The following is an 11,504-nucleotide window of genomic DNA, read 5'->3' on the forward strand; positions in this document are numbered from 1 at the left end:
GTTTTGTGACCTCCATATACTTGTATGCAATGAAGAATAAGAATGCAAAAAGATTAAAATAGGAATAACTTAAAACTGTCCTGGTCAGTTACCTCATATACAAAAGAATTTACAATCAGCCTTGATAATACTTTAGGAAATTATATCTCTAAAATGTGTATACTGAAAAAATTCTATGAATGTGACAGACAAGGATACCCTGCGGTAAAATGTAGACATCATATGAGATCATCAGAAAACATGAAAGGCTGTTTCTAATTGTGGAAATCAAGGGTCAGAAAGACCTCAAGAAATGTCAGTTTACACTAGTGAAATACTTCCATGTGGGACTGAATATGGTGAGGTTTAGCACTACCTCATGTTCCTCATCACGACATGAAATCCACGCAGAAATTAATTCATGAAGACATTGAATTTGGTGGTTTTACAAGACCTCAGATAACTTGGAGTAAGAATCCTTGAATGCTTCTGCCACAAATCTAAACAGATAGTACACCTTACAAGGAATTTGGGACAGGTCGCCTTCAGCCACATTTCTTTCTGAAAAATCTTTATGCATTCATTTGAGCCAAACTGATGATATATGCTGCTGACCATGATCCCAAATGCTCCAGCATCAACCTCTTTTTCTGTTTGCCTTGTAATTGAAATTATAAGTAAATAGTGGGAGTGACTCTCGTGATTTTTTTTTTTAAGCTCTGAATTTTATTATGGTCTTAGATTGGTTAATTAACTTCCCCGAACCAGCTACAAATGACAAAATATGAATAATATTACCTAGTTTTCAAGGTTGTTGAGGGGGATTAAAAAAGATATATATATACATGCCCATCACATATTAGTTTCTGACTAAATAGATACACTTTTATTAGTTTTTATTATTTAGTTAGTTATTTTAGGTGAGAGGAGGGGAGACTGTGAGGCAGACTGCTGCATGCACCTGACCATGATCTACCAGGCCAACACCATCTAGGGCCGATGGTTGACTACTGAGGTATTTTTATCACCCGAGGCTGACGGGTTCAAACCAACCAAGCTATCCTCAGCACCTGGGGCCATGCTCAAACCCATCAAGCCATTGGTTGTGGGAGGGCAAGAGAGAGAAGGGGGAGGGGTTGGGGAGAAGCAGATGGTTACTTCTCTTGTGTGTCCTGACTGGGAATCGAATCTGGGACATCCATACACCAGGCCAATGCTCTATAAACTGAGCTACTGGCCGGTGCTAGTTTTTCTGCCTCTCTATTCCCAGGTCTCCAACTGTGATGGACACACTTTCTTCTGGTGGTTCCTCTCTCTTCTGCTGTATTGCCCGTGGCTGAGGCCAGGTGGGTCCACATTGGAATCAGGCAGATGGTAGAGAAAAAGCGGAGACAGAAAGCTTTGGGCCATTCCTGTTTAATAGATTCTTGCAACAGCGGACAAGCACACAGGCAGGGAAAACCTCTTCTCAGGCAAATTAACAGTAAAATGGACCCTCACAGTGGCGGACAGGCAATCCGCCATCCGCCCTGAGTCTCATTGTGATTTAAACAATGCATACAACAGTGTTCTGTGCCTGTTTCAATATATAAATAAGTTTTCCTTATTCAAGTTTCCTTTTCAAGTTTGTGTTAATTTAACACAAGTACTTGAAGTATTTGAAATTTAATTTGTTCATCTCAATAATAACAACATACTTGGATGTGCTAACCTTTATAAATGGCATTGAGTTTTGTATAAAATTAATAATTTTACCTTGACCTGTGGCACAGTGGGTAATAGATGGACCTGGAATGCTGAGGTTGTTGGTCTGAAGTGAGTTGGGAGCAGAGTGTGGCACTGAGCCATTGCACGTAGGACGTGACACTACTGGGTCAAATTGAGCTAAGTTTTCGGGCACCCAGTGGTGTGAAGAATTTCTGGTGTGGGGCATCCTCTCATCCAATAAAATGCACACTGGGTGACCAGGACTATTGTGAGTGTGGCAGTAGTGAGAGAGTAAAGATAAAAGGAGGAGGACTGCACTGTAGCTGTTTTAAAAGTGGATCTCAAATGAATTTCACCTAGTACTGAGCCCAAAGGTCTCTGCATTTTTTAGAGACAGGGACATCAGACCTTATTTATGGAAACTGTATCTGCTGTTCCTGTGTGACAAGAATACTGTCAACTTTAGGTTTTGTCTAAAGTGATGGATAAAATGCATCTCCTGCAAAGTTGTCCTTGGACAGGTTGTGTTCTGTAGAAATTTCAGTAGTGCCTCTGTGCTTGTGACCATCTCTCGGGAATCCTGGAAGGCATCGAGGAGCCCCTGGAACATTTGTTAGCTTTCACCTGAGACAGTGATAGCAGGTGTTGTGTTCACACCGATCAGAAACTTGAATTCATTCTACAATGTCATGGACCTTGTTCAGGTTCAGAATTTGAGACTTTAGAAGTGAACCACAGACCTGGCTACACATTCCTCCTAGCAGCAGCCTTGAAGAAAGTTAAGAGACAGAGCACCGGATTGGAAGTGGTTTGTACTAGTGTTCAGCCTCTGAGTGCTGCCAGTGGAGGCTTCAGAGGCTCGAGGTCTTGTGAACTTGGTTCTGTGTGGATCCTGAATGAAGGGCCTGTCAGTGTGAGTACGCAGGAATGTGTGCGAATGTCTTCATTTGGGGATTTATGTGGATTCATTATCTGAAGATCTGGGCATTAGTGTGGGTTTTTTGATTAAGCCTGATTCTGAAGTGTTTGAGAACAATGCGAGAAGGTCAAGACCTAAGGGCATCAAGTCAATTCTAGGCTAGTTGATTGAAAAGTGGAATGTGTGTAGCATGAACCATGTTTGTCTAGGTTAGCAATTTAATTTAAATCTAATGTAAACCACTGAGGAGTGTCAGTATAAAAGTGTTCCTCTGGACACTTTCAGACTGAACTTCAGATCACTAGGGAGTGCAGGGTTTGTGTAGGTTTGAAAAACGAGAAGTTTGGAAGTTTTAAGAATCATAGCCCCGGGGTAGTGGGAATTTTGAAACTCAGGATTTGGATGTTGGAAATATTTCATTCTTTTAAATCCAGGTGGCTTAAGTTTCCTATTCAAAATTTGTATCCACAAGGATTTGAGGTCTTGCTCCTTGTCATGTGTTCTCACTTTGGCTCAAATCAACCCCTCTAAAAAATTCAGTCTTCTAAATCTATGTGACTCAATGTCGTCACTGGATTAATTCACCATGATCAAAGGCTGTGTCAATAAGTTAGGAAAGGTTTCTTTGTTTGTCTTATATGTCAGTTTCCTTTTTGATAATTCTGTTCATTTTTTTGGACATAAGTAAACACAACCATTTTTCTAAATTCTACTCATTGGTGAGACTATTTTACTATAATAGTTTTTTAGACACATTTCCTAAAAATGAAATCACGCGTAAAATCGTGCATTGAAAAATCTGCCTATATTCCAACATGTTTATCATTTTTGCCTTTTCTCTGTTAAATAAGAATTCCTGTTTCTCCAAATTATGACCAGCATTTCATATTTTCTAGAAACTTTGTTTTAGAAATTCTAATAGCTGAGTACTCATATCAGTCACAGCTCTGTGTTATATTGGTGCTATATTGTAATTTTATAATAACAAAGGATGTGGACCACCATTTCATATGCTCATTTGCCAACTCCTTATCTGTGGAAGAGTGTCTGTTCAAAGAATTCTCATGCTTTTTCTAATAATTTAAATTTTTATTTAGAAAATTAATTATAACAGAGTGACATTGATCAATTAGAGTACCTAGGTTTCAGGTTAATATTTCTATGTATTTAAACTGTTGATTTTTTGCATAGCCATCACCCACAGTCATATCATTTTCTGTCACTTTTTTTTTTTTTTTTTTTACAGAGACAGAGAGTCAGAGAGGGATAGATAGGGACAGACAAACAGGAACGGAGAGAGATGAGAAGCATCAGTTGTCAGTTTTTCGTTGTGACACCTTAGTTGTTCACTGATTGCTTTCTCATATGTGCCTTGACCACGGGCTTTCAGCAGACCAAGTAACTCCTTGAGCCAGCAACCTCAGGTCCAAGCTGGTGAGCTTTGCTCAAGCCAGATGAGCTCGTACTCCAGCTGGTGACCTTGGGGTCTCAAACCTGGGTCCTCCGCATCCCAGTCCGATGCTCTATCCACTGCGCCACCACCTGGTCAGGCTGTCCCCTTATATTTGTCTTTTTACACGCATCCTCCCACAACCTCCCAATAATTTTAAATTATCGACTTTTAGTATTCTATGTTCTGGATACTATTTTTATTTTTTTAGATTTATTTACTTTAGAGAGGAGAGAGAGAGCACATGAAGAGGGGAGGAGCAGGAAACATCAACTCCCATATGTGCCTTGACCAGGCAAGCCCAGGGCTTTGAACCAGTGACTGCAGCATTCTGGGTAGACGCTTTATCCCCTGCACCACCACAGATCAGGTGGGCACTAGTCTTTTATCAATAAAAAATGTTTTGATGAATGTGTTTAGATTCTATTTATTTATTTATTTATTTATTTATTTATTTATTTATTTATTTATTCATGAATGCTAATGGTCCTCTAAGTGTCCCAGCATCATTCTTTGGAAAGCCTATGTTTTGAAAATCAAAGCCTTTGTACCTTTTCTTGAACAGCTGATTGTGTATGATTTCTGCAGGGTTTTTTGTGGGATCTCTATTCTGTTCCATTTATCTGCTTATTTATGCTTTCACAAGAACTATCAATTCTGATACTACATATAAGTGTTAAAATCTTTTGATTTGGGCCCTGTACACTGGATGTTTTTGTTCAAAACTGTTCTTGCTATTTTCAGTGTAAAAATCTGGCAAATATGACCTTTACCAGAAGATCAGATGTAAGACATTTTGATATTTTCTACCTCTAGGTAATTCTTTGATAACACTTAAATTCTCAGGTGTCTTCCATTCTCACTGTTTAATGAGGCAAACTTAGGACAACACAAAAAAATGGACTAATAGCCTGACCAGGCAGTGGCGCAGTGGATAGAGTGTCAGACTGGGATGGGAAAGACCCAGGTTCAAGACCCTGAGGTCACCAGCTTGAGTGTGGGCTCATCTGGTTTGAGCAAAAGCTCACCAGCTTGGACCCAAGGTCACTGGCTCGAGCAAGGGGTTACTCAGTCTGCTGAAGGCCCACGGTCAAGGCACATGAGAAAGCAATCAATGAACAACTAAGGTGTCACAATGAAAAACTGATGATTGATGCTTCTCATCTCTCTCCATTCCTGTCTGTCTGTCCCTATCTATCCCTCTCTCTGACTCTCTGTCTCTGTAAAAAAAAAAAAAAAAAAAAAAAAAGACAAATATATCATACAAAATACCTCATCAGTACTTTGCAATTAATTCTTATTCCTCTCAAGGTGTATATATCTCTGTGTTCCTAGGTCCCAAGTTTCCTTCTTTTGCCTCTGTAACTTGTTTTCTAAAGACCATTCTTTTGATGGTTTGATTCTAACTCTGTTTTTCTCTAAATAAAGTTTCTCTTGGCCTTCGATGGTTTGCTGAATAAGTTAAGAACATTGTCCTAAAACAACAAGGTTGTAAGTTTTATTTCTGGTCACGACACATGGGGGAATCGACAAGATGATTCACAACTGAGTGTAATAAGAAATGATTTCCTTCCCCTCCCCCTCTCCATTCCTCTATCTTTTAAAAATCAATAAAAATTAAGTTGTGGCTAGATACATTGGTTGGTTATAGTCTCCTTCCAGAGTACAGATGTTGCAGGTTTAATTCCGCAGTCCAACCACATGCAGGAGCAGCTAGATATTCTTGTCTTTTTCCTGCTGCCTCTTTCAAAAAAATAAAATACTTTTTCTTCCAGAAACATGGAGTAGTCTTGAAAAACACATCAATGTTTCTACCTTCCTTCCTAAAATTAATAAATTTTATTTTTTTTAAAGATTTTATTTATTTGCCCTGGCCGGTTGGCTCAGCGGTAGAGCGTCGGCCTAGCGTGCGGAGGACCCGGGTTCGATTCCCGGCCAGGGCACACAGGAGAAGCACCCATTTGCTTCTCCACCCCTCCGCCGCGCTTTCCTCTCTGTCTCTCTCTTCCCCTCCCGCAGCCAAGGCTCCATTGGAGCAAAGATGGCCCGGGCGCTGGGGATGGCTCTGTGGCCTCTGCCTCAGGCGCTAGAGTGGCTCTGGTCGCAACATGGCGATGCCCAGGATGGGCAGAGCATCGCCCCCTGGTGGGCAGAGCGTCGCCCCATGGTGGGCGTGCCGGGTGGATCCCGGTCGGGCGCATGCGGGAGTCTGTCTGACTGTCTCTCCCTGTTTCCAGCTTCAGAAAAATGAAAAAGAAAAATAAATAAATAAATAAATAAATAAAAAGATTTTATTTATTCAATTTTCAGAGAGGAGAGAGAGAGAGAGAGGAGGAGCAGGAAGCATCAACTCCCATATGTGCCTTGACCAGGCAAGCCCAGGGTATCGAACAGGCAACCTCAGTGCCCAGGTCAACGCTTTATCCCACTGCGCCACCACAGGTCAGGCAATAAATTTTAAAAATAAGAAAAATTCGGTTATGGTTCAGTTTATATATGATCCCATAATAATCATAGTCCTGTTTTATAAACTTTTTAAATGTATTGATTTTGGAGAAGAAATAGGGAGAGAGGAAAAGAGAAATATCAATTTATGTCTCATTATATGCATTCTTTAGATGGTTCTTATCAGGGAATCAAACTCACAACCTTGGTCCCTCAAGATGACAGTCTAATCATCTGACCTATTCAGCCAGAGCTCATTATCTAAATTCTCACTTTTCTGCCATGATTTGTTGGTGCTTTTCTTCTTATATGTCCTGGCAAGCTCAGTGCTTCTGGACTACACTCTAACAAACCATGTTATCCAGATGGGTGGGCTGACATTTAGTAAGTTGAGTTGTGATGTTACACCACGATCTAGAATTTATATATATATTTTTTCATTTTTTCTGAAGCTGGAAACAGGGAGAGACAGTCAGACAGACTCCTGCATGCGCCCGACCGGGATCCACCCGGCACGCCCACCATGGGGCGACGCTCTGCCCACCAGGGGGCGATGCTCTGCCCATCCTGGGCGTGGCCATGTTGCGACCAGAGCCACTCTAGCGCCTGGGGCAGAGGCCACAGAGCCATCCCCAGCGCCCGGGCCATCTTTGCTCCAATGGAGCCTTGGCTGCGGGAGGGGAAGAGAGAGACAGAGAGGAAGGCGCGGCGGAGGGGTGGAGAAGCAAATGGGCGCTTCTCCTGTGTGCCCTGGCCGGAATCGAACCCGGGTCCTCCGCACGCTAGGCCGACGCTCTACCGCTGAGCCAACCGGCCAGGGCTAGAATTTATATTTTTTATTAAGACAAATATTTTATTTACTGATTCATGAGAGGAGAGAGAGAATGAGAGTGGGGGATGAACAGAAACCATCGGCCTATAGTAGTTACTTCCCCTATGTGCCTTCACCAGGCAAGCCCAGGGTTAGAACTAGCGACATCAGTATCCCAGGTCCATGTTTTATCTACTGCACCACCACAGGTCAGGCAACACAATTCACATTTTAGAAAATTTTATGACTACCTACATAAAGTAATTAAATGATTTTTTTTATGTTATGTATGGCAAATTTTATATTTTAAATACAATCCTTTATCAGATATATAGATAACGTAGAAATATTTTCTCCCAATCTCTGGAGCTTTCTTAAATGTGCTTAAAATACAAACACTTAAATTTAGTTGTCTGCCATATGTTTTTATGAGTTTCATACTTTTACGTCTTATACTTAAAACTGTTATCTATTCTGACTCAATTTTTGTTTATGGCTAGAATTAAGATTCTTAATTTATTTCCCTGCCACTAGGTATACAATTAACCCAATATTTTTTGATGAAAGACTTATCCCATTGGCTTATTTCTGGACCTTGGTGAAAAAGTAATTGATGGTAATGTATTTGGATTCTCAATTCTGGTTTTGTGTTTCTCACTGCTCCAGAGAAATGGAGCCTCACTTTACTGGCCTCACTTTTTAGTGGCCTTTCTCCGAGGCCCAGTTCCAACAACAACTTTAGATCATCTAAGCTGCTCTTCCTCTCTGGTGAGTGATGGTCAGCCTCACTCAGAACCCATTTCTCCAAATCTTTTTCAGGTCTAAAAATTTTAAAGAAAATTTTCACTAGCGGTTTGTGGTTGGTGTTCTTTACAGGATGTATGACCTGTTCTCTGCACAGTATCACTCTGCTGTTACAACCACATCCAAATTCCTGACCATCTCTAAAATTTTAAAAACAATCCCTACTTTAAAATATGAACTTTATAAAAACTGCTGTGACCATATGATATTTCTGCTGAACCCCCCAACACAATTTGGCTCACTCCTTATTTTGGTCTGGAAGCTCCAGTTTCTAAAAATACACTCGCTTTCTCTCAAGAGTCATATTTTAAAGAAATCATACAATCTGAACACCCTCCCACCTTCCAGCCACCCCAGGCTACAGGCTCCAACGTTGCTGCTTTCCTTATATAGGGCTTCAGGTTTCCCAACATGGCGGCTCCCAAGCGTAACTTCCGTGGGAGCGGTCACTGACATATCACAGGGTGTGCGGGAATTGCCTGTGTTTCCATGAACACTTCAGAGCCTCGTGCCGCAGTACCCAGACATTCTATCTGGATGACGCTTTTGAGGCGCCAAATTCAGGCGCCGAATCATTTCACAGAAGTATAAGATTAGATTCCTCGTGGGCTCCAGAAAACCAGGTGAGTGTGCTCTTGTTTGAAATTTTCTGAAATGTTTTGTGTCGTGAGAGGTTTGTCTCTGACATCTCAGAGTAGCTGACAAAACAGCGAAGTGGTGCAGTGTGGACCCCTGGAATTATGGCGATGGGATGAGTCGTGTGGAAGGAGCTCCCAGATATTTCGGAGGATGCAGGTGACCGCCTGTGTTTTGGGTGCTGTTAGGCAAATAAGCTTTACAAATTTTTGTTTTAAGTTTGCTTGCTTATATTTTGCATTGGCCTGGGTAGTAGTCTGCGTAAGGCTGCGGAATTTGCCTTCAGGCGGCAGATTGTAAATTACAGATTGCCTTTCTGTGGAAGGGGCCACTGTATGGCTAATGTTTGCTGGAGAAGGGGTTTTCCCCCCTAGCAAACCTGGGTTTATGTTTATGATCCCATGCTCAAGGCAGTGACCTCAAGATTTGGAACCTGGGTTCTTAGTATCCTGGGCTGATGCTCTATCCACTGCGCGACTGCCTGGTCAGGCATTTTTTTCAAGAATTTTTTTAGAGGTAGGGGAGAGAGAAAGAAAAAATATGAGAGGGGGCCTGACCAGGCGGTGGCACAGTGGATAGAGCGTCGGACTGGGATGCGAAAGGACCCAGGTTTGAGACCCCAAGGTCGCCAGCTTGAACGCGGACTCATCTGGCTTGAACAAAAAAAAAAGCTCACCAGCTTGAACCCAAGGTCGCTGGCTCCAGCAAGGAGTTACTAGGTCTGCTGAAGGTCCACGGTCAAGGCACATATGGGAAGGTAATCAATGAACAACTAAGGTGTCGCAACGAAAAACTGATGGTTGATGCTTCTCATCTCTCTCCGTTCCTGTCTGTCTGTCCTTGTCTATCCCTCTCTCTGACTCTCTCTCTCTCTGTCCCTGTAAAAAAAAAAAAAAGATGGGAGGGGGAGCAGGAAGCATCAACTTGTAGTTGCTCATTATATTGCCTTTAATAGGTAAGGCTGGGGCTTCAAATCAGCACCTTGAGCATTCCAGGTTGACACTCTACCCACAACGCCACCACTGGTCAGGCCTCCTGAGGTTTATAAGAAATTTATTGATACATTTGCGAACAGATGGGCTGAGTCCAAAATGGCGTCAGCTTTGTGTGCCTGAAGCTTTAACTTTTATGGGGTTAGTGAGCAAGGCTAGTAAGATAAATTTTGGTCAGGAATTTTGGGGTAGGGGAAGGGGATCACTTAATGAGGAAATTGCCCCAGCAGGAGTGAGAGTGGGGATGGTGAGGGAAGGTGGAATATCAGTCAGTTTCTCTCACGTGGAGAGTTGAGGAACTGCCATGGCCCAAAATCACTTGAACCTGACTAGTAAAAGATTTTTTGTAAGGGGCCCTAGACCTCAACCTACCTGGTATAGAGGTACTTTTTAAAGGAAAAGAAAAAACTAAGTTGTTCTAGAAGTTTAGTTATTTCTAAATTGTTAGAAAATTTTAAGGTGCAGAAATTTTGTGCAAGGGGAAGAAACGAAAAGAGAAAGGACTGAGGAAATAAAGAGGTTAAAAAAAGGGGGGGGCTGCCCTAAGACCTCAAACAAGCAGGAAGCAGTAAGAGAATATTGACAGAAGCATCAATGTACATACACCCCAAGAAAAAAAAAAAAGAAAAAATACGCTGCAATGTTAAGACACATCTGACCTTCTGCTAAAATTCTGTACATTTTTATGGGACAAAATGTGCTTCTGCCTCTTATTCTTCAATAGCTCATGCTGCTGTTGTTTTTCAGAAAGTCACTGACCATAGACAAAGATGTGCTGATCTGAACATACTAGATCAGGGGACCCCAAACTACGGCCCACTGGCCGCATGTGGCCCCCTGAGGCCATTTATCCGGCCCCCCGCTGCACTTCCGGAAGGGGCACCTCTTTCATTGGTGGTCATTGAGAGGAGCACATTGCCAAAAGCAGGCCCATAGTTCCCATTGAAATACTGGTCAATTTGTTGATTTAAATTTACTTGTTCTTTATTTTAAGTATTGTATTCCCGTTTTGTTTTTTTACTTTAAAATAAGATATGTGCAGTGTGCATAGGGATTTGTTCATAGTCTTTTTTTATAGTCCGGCCCTCCAACGGTCTGAGGGACAGTGAACTGGCCCCCTGTGTAAAAAGTTTGGGGACTCCTGTACTAGATGCACCAACCCCCATGTCAGCAGATGCCTGGGGTTGCAGCTTATTATAAGCCCAAGGAGCTTATTACCAAGGCTGATGAACCCACACACAGGAAGGCAACCTTCGAGTTTTGAACCTGGGTCCTCAGCATCATAGTAAATGTTCTGTGCACTGCGCCACCTCCTGTTCAGGCAGGTGTATCTTTTTCTAATCATTTATTTCAAGCATTCCAGATCATTATGTTACTTACATGTCACTTATAATAGGATGTTATTTGATTTAAAATTTTATTTGTGAGAGTTTTGTGGAGTTTGTATTTAATGTAACTAACAGGAATGCTTATTTTGTTTATACTTAATATAATTTTTCATGTGTTTTATAAAACAATAATCTATGTTCATTGTAGTTGCTTATATTGTTTTTTCTGTATCTTGTTTTTTATTTTACTTTTTTTAGTCTTGTTTTAAATAATTTTCTAGATTGTACTGATTGATTTTCTTTTTTAGAGAGGGAGGGAGGGAAACGTAGATTAATTTGTTTCACTTACATATGCGTTCATTGGTTGCTTCTCACATGTGCCCTGAGTGGTGATCAAACTTGGAAACTTTGTATATGGGGAAGACTCTCTTAA

This window comes from Saccopteryx leptura, chromosome 3 (genome assembly GCF_036850995.1).
Source record: "Saccopteryx leptura isolate mSacLep1 chromosome 3, mSacLep1_pri_phased_curated, whole genome shotgun sequence".
NCBI lineage: Eukaryota > Metazoa > Chordata > Mammalia > Chiroptera > Emballonuridae > Saccopteryx > Saccopteryx leptura.